The sequence below is a fragment of the Bombus terrestris genome, chromosome 13, assembly GCF_910591885.1.
Source record: "Bombus terrestris chromosome 13, iyBomTerr1.2, whole genome shotgun sequence".
Taxonomy (NCBI): Eukaryota; Metazoa; Arthropoda; class Insecta; order Hymenoptera; family Apidae; genus Bombus; species Bombus terrestris.
In genome coordinates, this window is record NC_063281.1 from 3,982,072 (window position 1) to 4,003,392 (window position 21,321).

Genomic DNA, 21,321 nt, shown 5'->3' on the forward strand with positions numbered 1-21,321 from the left:
AGTATTACCATATCACGTATAACGTTGTACATTATTACGTACTAACGTATAACGTTATATACTATTACTATATAACGTATAACGTTATATACTTATACTATATAACGTATAACGTTATATACTATTACTATATAACGCATAACGTTATATACTATTACTATATAACGTATAACGATATATACTATTACGTATTAACGTATAACGTTATATAATATTACTATATAACGTATAACGTTATATACTATTACTATATAACGTATAACGTTATATACTATTACTATATAACGTATAACGATATATACTATTCCGCACTATCGTATAACGTTATATACTATTACTGTATAACGCATAACGTTATATACTATTACTATATAACGTATAACGTTATATACTATTACTATATAACGTATAACGATATATACTATTACGTATTAACGTATAACGTTATATACTATTACTATATAACGTATAACGATATATACTATTCCGTACTATCGTATAACGTTATATACTATTACTGTATAACGCATAACGTTATATACTATTACTATATAACGTATAACGTTATATACTATTACTATATAACGCATAACGTTATATACTATTACTATATAACGTATAACGATATATACTATTACGTATTAACGTATAACGTTATATACTATTACGTGATAGCGTATAACGTTATATAGTATTTCCATATCACGTATAACGTTGTATATTATTACGTACTAACGTATAACGTTATATAGTATTACCATATCACGTATAACGTTGTATACTATTACGTAATAACGTATAACGTTATATACTATTACGTAATAACGTATAACGTTATATAGTACTGCCATATCACGTATAACGTTGTATATTATTACGTACTAACGTATAACGTTATATACTATTACTATATAACGTATAACGTTATATACTATTACTATATAACGTATAACGTTATATACTATTACTATATAACGTATAACGTTATATGCTATTACTATATAACGCATAACGTTATATAATATTACTATATAACGTATAACGTTATATACTATTACTATATAACGTATAACGTTATATACTTATAGTATATAACGTATAACGTTATATACTATTACTATATAACGCATAACGTTATATACTATTACTATATAACGTATAACGATATATACTATTACGTATTAACGTATAACGTTATATACTATTACTATATAACGTATAACGTTATATACTATTACTATATAACGTATAACGTTATATACTATTACTATATAACGTATAACGTTATATACTTATAGTATATAACGTATAACGTTCTATACTGTTACTATATAACGCATAACGTTATATAATATTACTATATAACGTATAACGTTATATAATATTACTATATAACGTATAACGTTACATACTATTACTATATAACGTATAACGTTATATACTATTACTATATAACGTATAACGTTATATACTATTACTATATAACGCATAACGTTATATACTATTACTATATAACGTATAACGTTATATACTATTACCATATAACGTATAACGTTATATACTATTACTATATAACGCATAACGTCATATACTATTACCATATAACGTATAACGTTATATACTATTACTATATAACGTATAACGTTATGTACTATTACTATATAACGCATAACGTTATATAATATTACTATATAACGCATAACGTTATATAATATTACTATATAACGTATAACGTTACATACTATTACTATATAACGTATAACGTTATATACTATTACTATATAACGTATAACGTTATATACTATTACTATATAACGTATAACGATATATACTATTCCGTACTATCGTACAACGTTATATACTATTACTGTATAACGCATAACGTTATATACTATTACTATATAACGTATAACGTTATATACTATCACTACATAACGCATAACGTTATATACTATTACTATATAACGTATAACGATATATACTATTACGTATTAACGTATAACGTTATATACTATTACTATATAACGTACAACGTTATATACTATTACTATATAACGTATAACGTTATATACTATTACTATATAACGTATAACGATATATACTATTCCGTACTATCGTACAACGTTATATACTATTACTGTATAACGCATAACGTTATATACTATTACTATATAACGTATAACGTTATATACTATTACTATATAACGTATAACGTTATATACTATTACTATATAACGCATAACGTTATATACTATTACTATATAACGCATAACGTTACATACTATTACTATATAACGTATAACGATATATACTATTACGTATTAACGTATAACGTTATATAGTATTACCATATCACGTATAACGTTGTACATTATTACGTACTAACGTATAACGTTATATACTATTACTATATAACGTATAACGTTATATACTATTACTATATAACGTATAACGATATATACTATTCCGTACTATCGTATAACGTTATATACTATTACTGTATAACGCATAACGTTATATACTATTACTATATAACGTATATCGTTATATACTATTACTATATAACGTATAACGATATATACTATTACGTATTAACGTATAACGTTATATACTATTACGTAATAGCGTATAACGTTATATAGTATTACCATATCACGTATAACGTTATATACTATTACGTGATAGCGTATAACGTTATATAGTATTTCCATATCACGTATAACGTTGTATATTATTACGTACTAACGTATAACGTTATATAGTATTACCATATCACGTATAACGTTGTACATTATTACGTACTAACGTATAACGTTATATACTATTACTATATAACGTATAACGTTATATACTATTACTATATAACGTATAACGTTATATACTATTACTATATAACGCATAACGTTATATAATATTACTATATAACGTATAACGTAATATACTATTACTATATAACGTAAAACGTTATATACTTATACTATATAACGTATAACGTTATATACTATCACTACATAACGCATAACGTTATATACTATTACTATATAACGTATAACGATATATACTATTACGTATTAACGTATAACGTTATATACTATTACTATATAACGTACAACGTTATATACTATTACTATATAACGTATAACGTTATATACTACTACTATATAACGTATAACGATATATACTATTACTATATAACGCATAACGTTATATACTATTACTATATAACGTATAACGATATATACTATTACGTATTAACGTATAACGTTATATACTATTACTATATAACGTATAACGTTATATACCATTACTATATAACGTATAACGTTGTATACTATTACTATATAACGTATAACGTTATATACTATTACTATATAACGTATAACGTTATATACTATTACGTAATAACGTATAACGTTATATAGTATTGCCATATCACGTATAACGTTGTATATTATTACGTACTAACGTATAACGTTATATACTATTACTATATAACGTATAACGATATATACTATTCCGTACTATCGTATAACGTTATATACTATTACTATATAACGCATAACGTTATATACTATTACTATATAACGTATAACGTTATATACTATTACTATATAACGCATAACGTTATATAATATTACTATATAACGTATAACGTTATATACTATTACCATATAACGCATAACGTTATATACTATTACTATATAACGTATAACGTTATATACTATTACTATATAACGTATAACGTTATATACTATTACTATATAACGTATAACGATATATACTATTACTATATAACGCATAACGTTATATAATATTACTATATAACGTATAACGTTATATACTACTTCTATATAACGCATAACCTTATATACTATTACTATATAACGTATAACGTTATATACTATTACTATATAACGTATAACGATATATACTATTACGTATTAACGTATAACGTTATATACTATTACTATATAACGTATAACGATATATACTATTACGTATTAACGTATAACGTTATATACTATTACTATATAACGTATAACGTTATATACTATTACTATATAACGCATAACGTTATATACTATTACTATATAACGTATAACGATATATACTATTCCGTACTATCGTATAACGTTATATACTATTACTGTATAACGCATAACGTTATATACTATTACTATATAACGTATAACGTTATATACTATTACTATATAACGTATAACGTTATATACTATTACTATATAACGCATAACGTTATATACTATTACTATATAACGTATAACGATATATACTATTCCGTACTATCGTATAACGTTATATACTATTACTGTATAACGCATAACGTTATATACTATTACTATATAACGTATAACGTTATATACTATTACTATATAACGTATAACGTTATATACTATTACTATATAACGTATAACGTTATATACTATTACTATATAACGTATAACGATACATACTATTCCGTACTATCGTATAACGTTATATACTATTACTGTATAACGCATAACGTTATATACTATTACTATATAACGTATAACGTTATATACTATTACTATATAACGCATAACGTTATATACTATTACTATATAACGTATAACGATATATACTATTACGTATTAACGTATAACGTTATATACTATTACTATATAACGTATAACGTTATATACTATTTCTATATAACGCATAACGTTATATACTATTACTATATAACGTATAACGATATATACTATTCCGTACTATCGTATAACGTTATATACTATTACTGTATAACGCATAACGTTATATACTATTACTATATAACGTATAACGTTATATACTATTACTATATAACGTATAACGTTATATACTATTACTATATAACGTATAACGATATATACTATTCCGTACTATCGTATAACGTTATATACTATTACTGTATAACGCATAACGTTATATACTATTACTATATAACGTATAACGTTATATACTATTGCTATATAACGCATAACGTTATATACTATTACTATATAACGTATAACGATATATACTATTACGTATTAACGTATAACGTTATATACTATTACGTGATAGCGTATAACGTTATATAGTATTTCCATATCACGTATAACGTTGTATATTATTACGTACTAACGTATAACGTTATATAGTATTACCATATCACGTATAACGTTGTATACTATTACGTAATAACGTATAACGTTATATACTATTACGTAATAACGTATAACGTTATATAGTACTGCCATATCACGTATAACGTTGTATATTATTACGTACTAACGTATAACGTTATATACTATTACTATATAACGTATAACGTTATATACTATTACTATATAACGCATAACGTTATATACTATTACTATATAACGCATAACGTTATATACTATTACTATATAACGTATAACGATATATACTATTACGTATTAACGTATAACGTTATATACTATTACGTATTAACGTATAACGATATATACTATTACGTATTAACGTATAACGTTATATACTATTACTATATAACGTATAACGTTATATACTATTACTATATAACGCATAACGTTATATACTATTACTATATAACGTATAACGATATATACTATTACGTATTAACGTATAACGTTATATACTATTACGTATTAACGTATAACGATATATACTATTACGTATTAACGTATAACGTTATATACTATTACTATATAACGTATAACGTTATATACTATTACTATATAACGTATAACGTTCTATACTGTTACTATATAACGCATAACGTTATATAATATTACTATATAACGTATAACGTTATATATTATTACTATATAACGTATAACGTTATATATTATTACTATATAACGTATAACGTTATATACTATTACTATATAACGTATAACGTTATATACTATTACTATATAACGTATAACGATATATACTATTCCGTACTATCGTATAACGTTATATACTATTACTATATAACGCATAACGTTATATACTATTACTATATAACGTATAACGTTATATACTATTACTATATAACGCATAACGTTATATAATATTACTATATAACGTATAACGTTATATACTATTACTATATAACGTATAACGTTATAAACTATTACTATATAACGTATAACGATATATACTATTACGTATTAACGTATAACGTTATATACTATTACGTATTAACGTATAACGTTATATACTATTACTATATAACGTATAACGATATATACTATTCCGTACTATCGTATAACGTTATATACTATTACTATATAACGTATAACGATATATACTATTACGTATTAACGTATAACGTTATATACTATTACTATATAACGTATAACGTTATATACTATTACTATATAACGTATAACGTTATATACTATTACTATATAACGCATAACGTTATATACTATTACTATATAACGTATAACGATATATACTATTACGTATTAACGTATAACGTTATATACTATTACTATATAACGTATAACGTTATATACCATTACTATATAACGTATAACGTTGTATACAATTACTATATAACGTATAACGTTATATACTATTACCATATAACGTATAACGTTATATACTATTACTATATAACGCATAACGTCATATACTATTACCATATAACGTATAACGTTATATACTATAACTATATAACGTATAACGTTATGTACTATTACTATATAACGCATAACGTTATATAATATTACTATATAACGCATAACGTTATATAATATTACTATATAACGTATAACGTTACATACTATTACTATATAACGTATAACGTTATATACTATTACTATATAACGTATAACGTTATATACTATTACTATATAACGCATAACGTTATATACTATTACTATATAACGTATAACGATATATACTATTACGTATTAACGTATAACGTTATATACTATTACTATATATCGTATAACGTTATATACCATTACTATATAACGTATAACGTTGTATACTATTACTATATAACGTATAACGTTATATACTATTACTATATAACGTATAACGTTATATACTATTACGTAATAACGTATAACGTTATATAGTATTGCCATATCACGTATAACGTTGTATATTATTACGTACTAACGTATAACGTTATATACTATTACTATATAACGTATAACGATATATACTATTCCGTACTATCGTATAACGTTATATACTATTACTATATAACGCATAACGTTATATACTATTACTATATAACGTATAACGTTATATACTATTACTATATAACGCATAACGTTATATAATATTACTATATAACGTATAACGTTATATACTATTACCATATAACGCATAACGTTATATACTATTACTATATAACGTATAACGTTATATACTATTACTATATAACGTATAACGTTATATACTATTACTATATAACGTATAACGATATATACTATTACTATATAACGTATAACGATATATACTATTATGTATTAACGTATAACGTTATATACTATTACTATATAACGTATAACGTTATATACTATTACTATATAACGTATAACGATATATACTATTACGTATTAACGTATAACGTTATATACTATTACTATATAACGTATAACGTTATATACTATTACTATATAACGTATAACGTTATATACTATTACTATATAACGTATAACGATATATACTATTCCGTACTATCGTACAACGTTATATACTATTACTGTATAACGCATAACGTTATATACTATTACTATATAACGTATAACGTTATATACTATTACTATATAACGTATAACGTTATATACTATTACTATATAACGTATAACGTTATATACTATTACGTAATAACGTATAACGCTATATAGTATTACGTATTAACGTATAACGTTATATAGTATTACCATATCACGTATAACGTTGTACATTATTACGTACTAACGTATAACGTTATATACTATTACTATATAACGTATAACGTTATATACTATTACTATATAACGTATAACGTTATATACTATTACTATATAACGCATAACGTTATATAATATTACTATATAACGTATAACGTAATATACTATTACTATATAACGTATAACGTTATATACTTATACTATATAACGTATAACGTTATATACTATCACTACATAACGCATAACGTTATATACTATTACTATATAACGTATAACGATATATACTATTACGTATTAACGTATAACGTTATATACTATTACTATATAACGTACAACGTTATATACTATTACTATATAACGCATAACGTTATATACTATTACTATATAACGTATAACGTTATATACTATTACTATATAACGTATAACGTTATATACTATTACCATATAACGTATAACGTTATATACTATTACTATATAACGTATAACGTTATATACTATTACGTAATAACGTATAACGCTATATAGTATTACGTATTAACGTATAACGTTATATAGTATTACCATATCACGTATAACGTTGTACATTATCACGTACTAACGTATAACGTTATATACTATTACTATATAACGTATAACGTTATATACTTATACTATATAACGTATAACGTTATATACTATTACTATATAACGCATAACGTTACATACTATTACTATATAACGTATAACGATATATACTATTACGTATTAACGTATAACGTTATATAGTATTACCATATCACGTATAACGTTGTACATTATTACGTACTAACGTATAACGTTATATACTATTACTATATAACGTATAACGTTATATACTATTACTATATAACGTATAACGATATATACTATTCCGTACTATCGTATAACGTTATATACTATTACTGTATAACGCATAACGTTATATACTATTACTATATAACGTATATCGTTATATACTATTACTATATAACGTATAACGATATATACTATTACGTATTAACGTATAACGTTATATACTATTACGTAATAGCGTATAACGTTATATAGTATTACCATATCACGTATAACGTTATATACTATTACGTGATAGCGTATAACGTTATATAGTATTTCCATATCACGTATAACGTTGTATATTATTACGTACTAACGTATAACGTTATATAGTATTACCATATCACGTATAACGTTGTATGCTATTACGTAATAACGTATAACGTTATATACTATTACGTAATAACGTATAACGTTATATAGTACTGCCATATCACGTATAACGTTGTATATTATTACGTACTAACGTATAACGTTATATACTATTACTATATAACGTATAACGTTATATACTATTACTATATAACGTATAACGTTATATACTATTACTATATAACGTATAACGTTATATGCTATTACTATATAACGCATAACGTTATATAATATTACTATATAACGTATAACGTTATATACTATTACTATATAACGTATAACGTTATATACTTATAGTATATAACGTATAACGTTATATACTATTACTATATAACGCATAACGTTATATACTATTACTATATAACGTATAACGATATATACTATTACGTATTAACGTATAACGTTATATACTATTACTATATAACGTATAACGTTATATACTATTACTATATAACGTATAACGTTATATACTATTACTATATAACGTATAACGTTATATACTATTACTATATAACGTATAACGATATGTACTATTCCGTACTATCGTATAACGTTATATACTATTACTGTATAACGCATAACGTTATATACTATTACTATATAACGTATAACGTTATATACTATTACTATATAACGTATAACGTTATATACTATTACTATATAACGTATAACGTTATATACTATTACTATATAACGTATAACGTTATATACTATTACTATATAACGTATAACGTTATATACTATTACGTAATAACGTATAACGCTATATAGTATTACGTATTAACGTATAACGTTATATAGTATTACCATATCACGTATAACGTTGTACATTATTACGTACTAACGTATAACGTTATATACTATTACTATATAACGTATAACGTTATATACTATTACTATATAACGTATAACGTTATATACTATTACTATATAACGCATAACGTTATATAATATTACTATATAACGTATAACGTAATATACTATTACTATATAACGTAAAACGTTATATACTTATACTATATAACGTATAACGTTATATACTATCACTACATAACGCATAACGTTATATACTATTACTATATAACGTATAACGATATATACTATTACGTATTAACGTATAACGTTATATACTATTACTATATAACGTACAACGTTATATACTATTACTATATAACGTATAACGTTATATACTACTACTATATAACGTATAACGATATATACTATTCCGTACTATCGTACAACGTTATATACTATTACTGTATAACGCATAACGTTATATACTATTACTATATAACGTATAACGTTATATACTATTACTATATAACGTATAACGTTATATACTATTACTATATAACGTATAACGTTATATACTATTACTATATAACGTATAACGTTATATACTATTACTATATAACGTATAACGTTATATGCTATTACTATATAACGCATAACGTTATATAATATTACTATATAACGTATAACGTTATATACTATTACTATATAACGTATAACGTTATATACTTATAGTATATAACGTATAACGTTATATACTATTACTATATAACGCATAACGTTATATACTATTACTATATAACGTATAACGATATATACTATTACGTATTAACGTATAACGTTATATACTATTACTATATAACGTATAACGTTATATACTATTACTATATAACGTATAACGTTATATACTATTACTATATAACGTATAACGTTATATACTATTACTATATAACGTATAACGATATATACTATTCCGTACTATCGTATAACGTTATATACTATTACTGTATAACGCATAACGTTATATACTATTACTATATAACGTATAACGTTATATACTATTACTATATAACGTATAACGTTATATACTATTACTATATAACGTATAACGTTATATACTATTACTATATAACGTATAACGTTATATACTATTACTATATAACGTATAACGTTATATACTATTACGTAATAACGTATAACGCTATATAGTATTACGTATTAACGTATAACGTTATATAGTATTACCATATCACGTATAACGTTGTACATTATTACGTACTAACGTATAACGTTATATACTATTACTATATAACGTATAACGTTATATACTATTACTATATAACGTATAACGTTATATACTATTACTATATAACGCATAACGTTATATAATATTACTATATAACGTATAACGTAATATACTATTACTATATAACGTAAAACGTTATATACTTATACTATATAACGTATAATGTTATATACTATCACTACATAACGCATAACGTTATATACTATTACTATATAACGTATAACGATATATACTATTACGTATTAACGTATAACGTTATATACTATTACTATATAACGTACAACGTTATATACTATTACTATATAACGTATAACGTTATATACTACTACTATATAACGTATAACGATATATACTATTCCGTACTATCGTACAACGTTATATACTATTACTGTATAACGCATAACGTTATATACTATTACTATATAACGTATAACGTTATATACTATTACTATATAACGTATAACGTTATATACTATTACTATATAACGTATAACGTTATATACTATTACTATATAACGTATAACGTTATATACTATTACGTAATAACGTATAACGCTATATAGTATTACGTATTAACGTATAACGTTATATAGTATTACCATATCACGTATAACGTTGTACATTATTACGTACTAACGTATAACGTTATATACTATTACTATATAACGTATAACGTTATATACTTATACTATATAACGTATAACGTTATATACTATTACTATATAACGCATAACGTTACATACTATTACTATATAACGTATAACGATATATACTATTACGTATTAACGTATAACGTTATATAGTATTACCATATCACGTATAACGTTGTACATTATTACGTACTAACGTATAACGTTATATACTATTACTATATAACGTATAACGTTATATACTTATACTATATAACGTATAACGTTATATACTATTACTATATAACGCATAACGTTATATACTATTACTATATAACGTATAACGATATATACTATTACGTATTAACGTATAACGTTATATACTATTACTATATAACGTATAACGTTATATACTATTACTATATAACGTATAACGTTATATACTATTACTATATAACGTATAACGATATATACTATTCCGCACTATCGTATAACGTTATATACTATTACTGTATAACGCATAACGTTATATACTATTACTATATAACGTATAACGTTATATACTATTACTATATAACGTATAACGATATATACTATTACGTATTAACGTATAACGTTATATACTATTACGTAATAGCGTATAACGTTATATAGTATTACCATATCACGTATAACGTTATATACTATTACTATATAACGCATAACGTTATATACTATTACTATATAACGTATAACGATATATACTATTACGTATTAACGTATAACGTTATATACTATTACGTATTAACGTATAACGATATATACTATTACGTATTAACGTATAACGTTATATACTATTACTATATAACGTATAACGTTATATACTATTACTATATAACGCATAACGTTATATACTATTACTATATAACGTATAACGATATATACTATTCCGTACTATCGTATAACGTTATATACTATTACTGTATAACGCATAACGTTATATACTATTACTATATAACGTATAACGTTATATACTATTACTATATAACGTATAACGTTATATACTATTACTATGTAACGTATAACGTTATATACTATTACTATATAACGTATAACGTTATATACTATTACTATATAACGTATAACGTTATATACTATTACTATATAACGTATAACGTTCTATACTGTTACTATATAACGCATAACGTTATATAATATTACTATATAACGTATAACGTTATATATTATTACTATATAACGTATAACGTTATATATTATTACTATATAACGTATAACGTTATATACTATTACTATATAACGTATAACGTTATATACTATTACTATATAACGTATAACGATATATACTATTCCGTACTATCGTATAACGTTATATACTATTACTATATAACGCATAACGTTATATACTATTACTATATAACGTATAACGTTATATACTATTACTATATAACGCATAACGTTATATAATATTACTATATAACGTATAACGTTATATACTATTACTATATAACGTATAACGTTATAAACTATTACTATATAACGTATAACGATATATACTATTACGTATTAACGTATAACGTTATATACTATTACGTATTAACGTATAACGTTATATACTATTACTATATAACGTATAACGATATATACTATTCCGTACTATCGTATAACGTTATATACTATTACTATATAACGTATAACGATATATACTATTACGTATTAACGTATAACGTTATATACTATTACTATATAACGTATAACGTTATATACTATTACTATATAACGTATAACGTTATATACTATTACTATATAACGCATAACGTTATATACTATTACTATATAACGTATAACGATATATACTATTACGTATTAACGTATAACGTTATATACTATTACTATATAACGTATAACGTTATATACCATTACTATATAACGTATAACGTTGTATACTATTACTATATAACGTATAACGTTATATACTATTACCATATAACGTGTAACGTTATATACTATTACTATATAACGCATAACGTCATATACTATTACCATATAACGTATAACGTTATATACTATTACTATATAACGTATAACGTTATGTACTATTACTATATAACGCATAACGTTATATAATATTACTATATAACGCATAACGTTATATACTATTACTATATAACGTATAACGATATATACTATTACGTATTAACGTATAACGTTATATACTATTACTATATAACGTATAACGTTATATACCATTACTATATAACGTATAACGTTGTATACTATTACTATATAACGTATAACGTTATATACTATTACTATATAACGTATAACGTCATATACTATTACGTAATAACGTATAACGTTATATAGTATTGCCATATCACGTATAACGTTGTATATTATTACGTACTAACGTATAACGTTATATGCTATTACTATATAACGTATAACGATATATACTATTCCGTACTATCGTATAACGTTATATACTATTACTATATAACGCATAACGTTATATACTATTACTATATAACGTATAACGTTATATACTATTACTATATAACGCATAACGTTATATAATATTACTATATAACGTATAACGTTATATACTATTACCATATAACGCATAACGTTATATACTATTACTATATAACGTATAACGTTATATACTATTACTATATAACGCATAACGTTATATACTATTACTATATAACGCATAACGTTATATACTATTACTATATAACGTATAACGATATATACTATTACGTATTAACGTATAACGTTATATACTATTACTATATAACGTATAACGTTATATACTATTACTATATAACGTATAACGTTATATACTATTACTATATAACGTATAACGATATATACTATTCCGTACTATCGTATAACGTTTTATACTATTACTGTATAACGCATAACGATATATACTATTACTATATAACGTATAACGTTATATACTATTACTATATAACGTATAACGTTATATACTATTACTATATAACGTATAACGTTATATACTATTACTATATAACGTATAACGTTATATACAATTACTATATAACGTATAACGTTATATACTATTACTATATAACGTATAACGTTCTATACTGTTACTATATAACGCATAACGTTATATAATATTACTATATAACGTATAACGTTATATATTATTACTATATAACGTATAACGTTATATATTATTACTATATAACGTGTAACGTTATATACTATTACTATATAACGCATAACGTTATATACTATTACGTATTAACGTATAACGTTATATACTATTACTATATAACGTATAACGTTATATACCATTACTATATAACGTATAACGTTGTATACTATTACTATATAACGTATAACGTTATATACTATTACTATATAACGCATAGCGTCATATACTATTACCATATAACGTATAACGTTATATACTATTACTATATAACGTATAACGTTATGTACTATTACTATATAACGCATAACGTTATATAATATTACTATATAACGCATAACGTTATATAATATTACTATATAACGTATAACGTTACATACTATTACTATATAACGTATAACGTTATATACTATTACTATATAACGTATAACGTTATATACCATTACTATATAACGCATAACGTTATATACTATTACTATATAACGTATAACGATATATACTATTACGTATTAACGTATAACGTTATATACTATTACTATATAACGTATAACGTTATATACCATTACTATATAACGTATAACGTTATATACTATTACTATATAACGTATAACGATATATACTATTACTATATAACGTATAACGATATATACTATTACTATATAACGTATAACGTTATATACTATTACGTAATAACGTATAACTTTATATAGTATTGCCATATCACGTATAACGTTGTATATTATTACGTACTAACGTATAACGTTATATACTATTACTATATAACGTATAACGATATATACTATTCCGTACTATCGTATAACGTTATATACTATTACTATATAACGCATAACGTTATATACTATTACTATATAACGCATAACGTTATATACTATTACTATATAACGTATAACGTTATATACTATTACTATATAACGCATAACGTTATATAATATTACTATATAACGTATAACGTTATATACTATTACCATATAACGCATAACGTTATATACTATTACTATATAACGTATAACGTTATATACTATTACTATATAACGTATAACGTTATATACTATTACTATATAACGTATAACGATATATACTATTACTATATAACGTATAACGATATATACTATTATGTATTAACGTATAACGTTATATACTATTACTATATAACGTATAACGTTATATACTATTACTATATAACGTATAACGATATATACTATTACGTATTAACGTATAACGTTATATACTATTACTATATAACGTATAACGTTATATACTATTACTATATAACGTATAACGTTATATACTATTACTATATAACGTATAACGATATATACTATTCCGTACTATCGTATAACGTTATATACTATTACTGTATAACGCATAACGTTATATACTATTACTATATAACGTATAACGTTATATACTATTACTATATAACGTATAACGTTATATACTATTACTATATAACGTATAACGTTATATACTATTACTATATAACGTATAACGTTATATACTATTACGTAATAACGTATAACGCTATATAGTATTACGTATTAACGTATAACGTTATATAGTATTACCATATCACGTATAACGTTGTACATTATTACGTACTAACGTATAACGTTATATACTATTACTATATAACGTATAACGTTATATACTATTACTATATATCGTATAACGTTATATACTATTACTATATAACGCATAACGTTATATAATATTACTATATAACGTATAACGTAATATACTATTACTATATAACGTATAACGTTATATACTTATACTATATAACGTATAACGTTATATACTATCACTACATAACGCATAACGTTATATACTATTACTATATAACGTATAACGATATATACTATTACGTATTAACGTATAACGTTATATACTATTACTATATAACGTACAACGTTATATACTATTACTATATAACGTATAACGTTATATACTATTACTATATAACGTATAACGATATATACTATTCCGTACTATCGTACAACGTTATATACTATTACTGTATAACGCATAACGTTATATACTATTACTATATAACGTATAACGTTATATACTATTACTATATAACGTATAACGTTATATACTATTACCATATAACGTATAACGTTATATACTATTACTATATAACGTATAACGTTATATACTATTACGTAATAACGTATAACGCTATATAGTATTACGTATTAACGTATAACGTTATATAGTATTACCATATCACGTATAACGTTGTACATTATCACGTACTAACGTATAACGTTATATACTATTACTATATAACGTATAACGTTATATACTTATACTATATAACGTATAACGTTATATACTATTACTATATAACGCATAACGTTACATACTATTACTATATAACGTATAACGATATATACTATTACGTATTAACGTATAACGTTATATAGTATTACCATATCACGTATAACGTTGTACATTATTACGTACTAACGTATAACGTTATATACTATTACTATATAACGTATAACGTTATATACTATTACTATATAACGTATAACGATATATACTATTCCGTACTATCGTATAACGTTATATACTATTACTGTATAACGCATAACGTTATATACTATTACTATATAACGTATATCGTTATATACTATTACTATATAACGTATAACGATATATACTATTACGTATTAACGTATAACGTTATATACTATTACGTAATAGCGTATAACGTTATATAGTATTACCATATCACGTATAACGTTATATACTATTACGTACTATCGTATAACGTTATATACTATTACTATATAACGCATAACGTTATATAATATTACTATATAACGTATAACGTTATATACTATTACTATATAACGTATAACGTTATATACTTATACTATATAACGTATAACGTTATATACTATTACTATATAACGTATAACGTTATATACTATTACTATATAACGTATAACGTTATATACTATTACGTATTAACGTATAACGATATATACTATTACGTATTAACGTATAACGTTATATACTATTACTATATAACGTATAACGTTATATACTATTACTATATAACGTATAACGTTATATACTATTACGTATTAACGTATAACGTTATATACTATTACTATATAACGTATAACGTTATATACTATTACTATATAACGCATAACGTTATATACTATTACTATATAACGTATAACGTTATATACTATTACGTATTAACGTATAACGATATATACTATTCCGTACTATCGTATAACGTTATATACTATTACTGTATAACGCATAACGTTATATACTATTACTATATAACGTATAACGTTATATACTATTGCTATATAACGCATAACGTTATATACTATTACTATATAACGTATAACGATATATACTATTACTATATAACGTATAACGTTATATACTATTACTATATAACTTATAACGTTATATACTATTACTATATACCGTATAACGTTCTATACTGTTACTATATAACGCATAACGTTATATAATATTACTATATAACGTATAACGTTATATATTATTACTATATAACGTATAACGATATATACTATTCCGTACTATCGTATAACGTTATATACTATTACTATATAACGTATAACGTTATATACTATTACTATATAACGTATAACGTTATATACTATTACTATATAACGTATAACGTTATATAATATTACTATATAACGTATAACGATATATACTATTCCGTACTATCGTATAACGTTATATACTATTACTATATAACGTATAACGATATATACTATTACGTATTAACGTATAACGTTACATAATATTACGTATTAACGTATAACGTTATATACTATTACTATATAACGTATAACGTTATATACTATTACTATATAACGTATAACGTTATATACTATTACTATATAACGCATAACGTTATATACTATTACTATATAACGTATAACGATATATACTATTACGTATTAACGTATAACGTTATATACTATGACTATATAACGTATAACGTTATATACCATTACTATATAACGTATAACGTTGTATACTATTACTATATAACGTATAACGTTATATACTATTACCATATAACGTATAACGTTATATACTATTACTATATAACGCATAACGTCATATACTATTACCATATAACGTATAACGTTATATACTATTACTATATAACGTATAACGTTATGTACTATTACTATATAACGCATAACGTTATATAATATTACTATATAACGCATAACGTTATATAATATTACTATATAACGTATAACGTTACATACTATTACTATATAACGTATAACGTTATATACTATTACTATATAACGTATAACGTTATATACTATTACTATATAACGCATAACGTTATATACTATTACTATATAACGTATAACGATATATACTATTACGTATTAACGTATAACGTTATATACTATTACTATATAACGTATAACGTTATATACCATTACTATATAACGTATAACGTTGTATACTATTACTATATAACGGATAACGTTATATACTATTACTATATAACGTATAACGTTATATACTACTACGTAATAACGTATAACGTTATATACTATTACGTGATAGCGTATAACGTTATATAGTATTTCCATATCACGTATAACGTTGTATATTATTACGAACTAACGTATAACGTTATATAGTATTACCATATCACGTATAACGTTGTATACTATTACGTAATAACGTATAACGTTATATACTATTACGTAATAACGTATAACGTTATATAGTACTGCCATATCACGTATAACGTTGTATATTATTACGTACTAACGTATAACGTTATATACTATTACTATATAACGTATAACGTTATATACTATTACTATATAACGCATAACGTTATATACTATTACTATATAACGCATAACGTTATATACTATTACTATATAACGTATAACGATATATACTATTACGTATTAACGTATAACGTTATATACTATTACTACATAACGTATAACGTTATATACTATTACTATATAACGTATAACGTTATATACTATTACTATATAACGTATAACGATATATACTATTCCGTACTATCGTATAACGTTTTATACTATTACTGTATAACGCATAACGATATATACTATTACTATATAACGTATAACGTTATATACTATTACTATATAACGTATAACGTTATATACTATTACTATATAACGTATAACGTTATATACTATTACTATATAACGTATAACGTTATATACTATTACTATATAACGTATAACGTTATATACTATTACTATATAACGTATAACGTTCTATACTGTTACTATATAACGCATAACGTTATATAATATTACTATATAACGTATAACGTTATATAATATTACTATATAACGTATAACGTTACATACTATTACTATATAACGTATAACGTTATATACTATTACTATATAACGTATAACGTTATATACTATTACTATATAACGCATAACGTTATATACTATTACTATATAACGTATAACGTTATATACTATTACCATATAACGTATAACGTTATATACTATTACTATATAACGCATAACGTCATATACTATTACCATATAACGTATAACGTTATATACTATTACTATATAACGTATAACGTTATGTACTATTACTATATAACGCATAACGTTATATAATATTACTATATAACGCATAACGTTATATAATATTACTATATAACGTATAACGTTACATACTATTACTATATAACGTATAACGTTATATACTATTACTATATAACGTATAACGTTATATACTATTACTATATAACGCATAACGTTATATACTATTACTATATAACGTATAACGATATATACTATTACGTATTAACGTATAACGTTATATACTATTACTATATAACGTATAACGTTATATACCATTACTATATAACGTATAACGTTGTATACTATTACTATATAACGTATAACGTTATATACTATTACTATATAACGTATAACGTTATATACTATTACGTAATAACGTATAACGTTATATAGTATTGCCATATCACGTATAACGTTGTATATTATTACGTACTAACGTATAACGTTATATACTATTACTATATAACGTATAACGATATATACTATTCCGTACTATCGTATAACGTTATATACTATTACTATATAACGCATAACGTTATATACTATTACTATATAACGTATAACGTTATATACTATTACTATATAACGCATAACGTTATATAATATTACTATATAACGTATA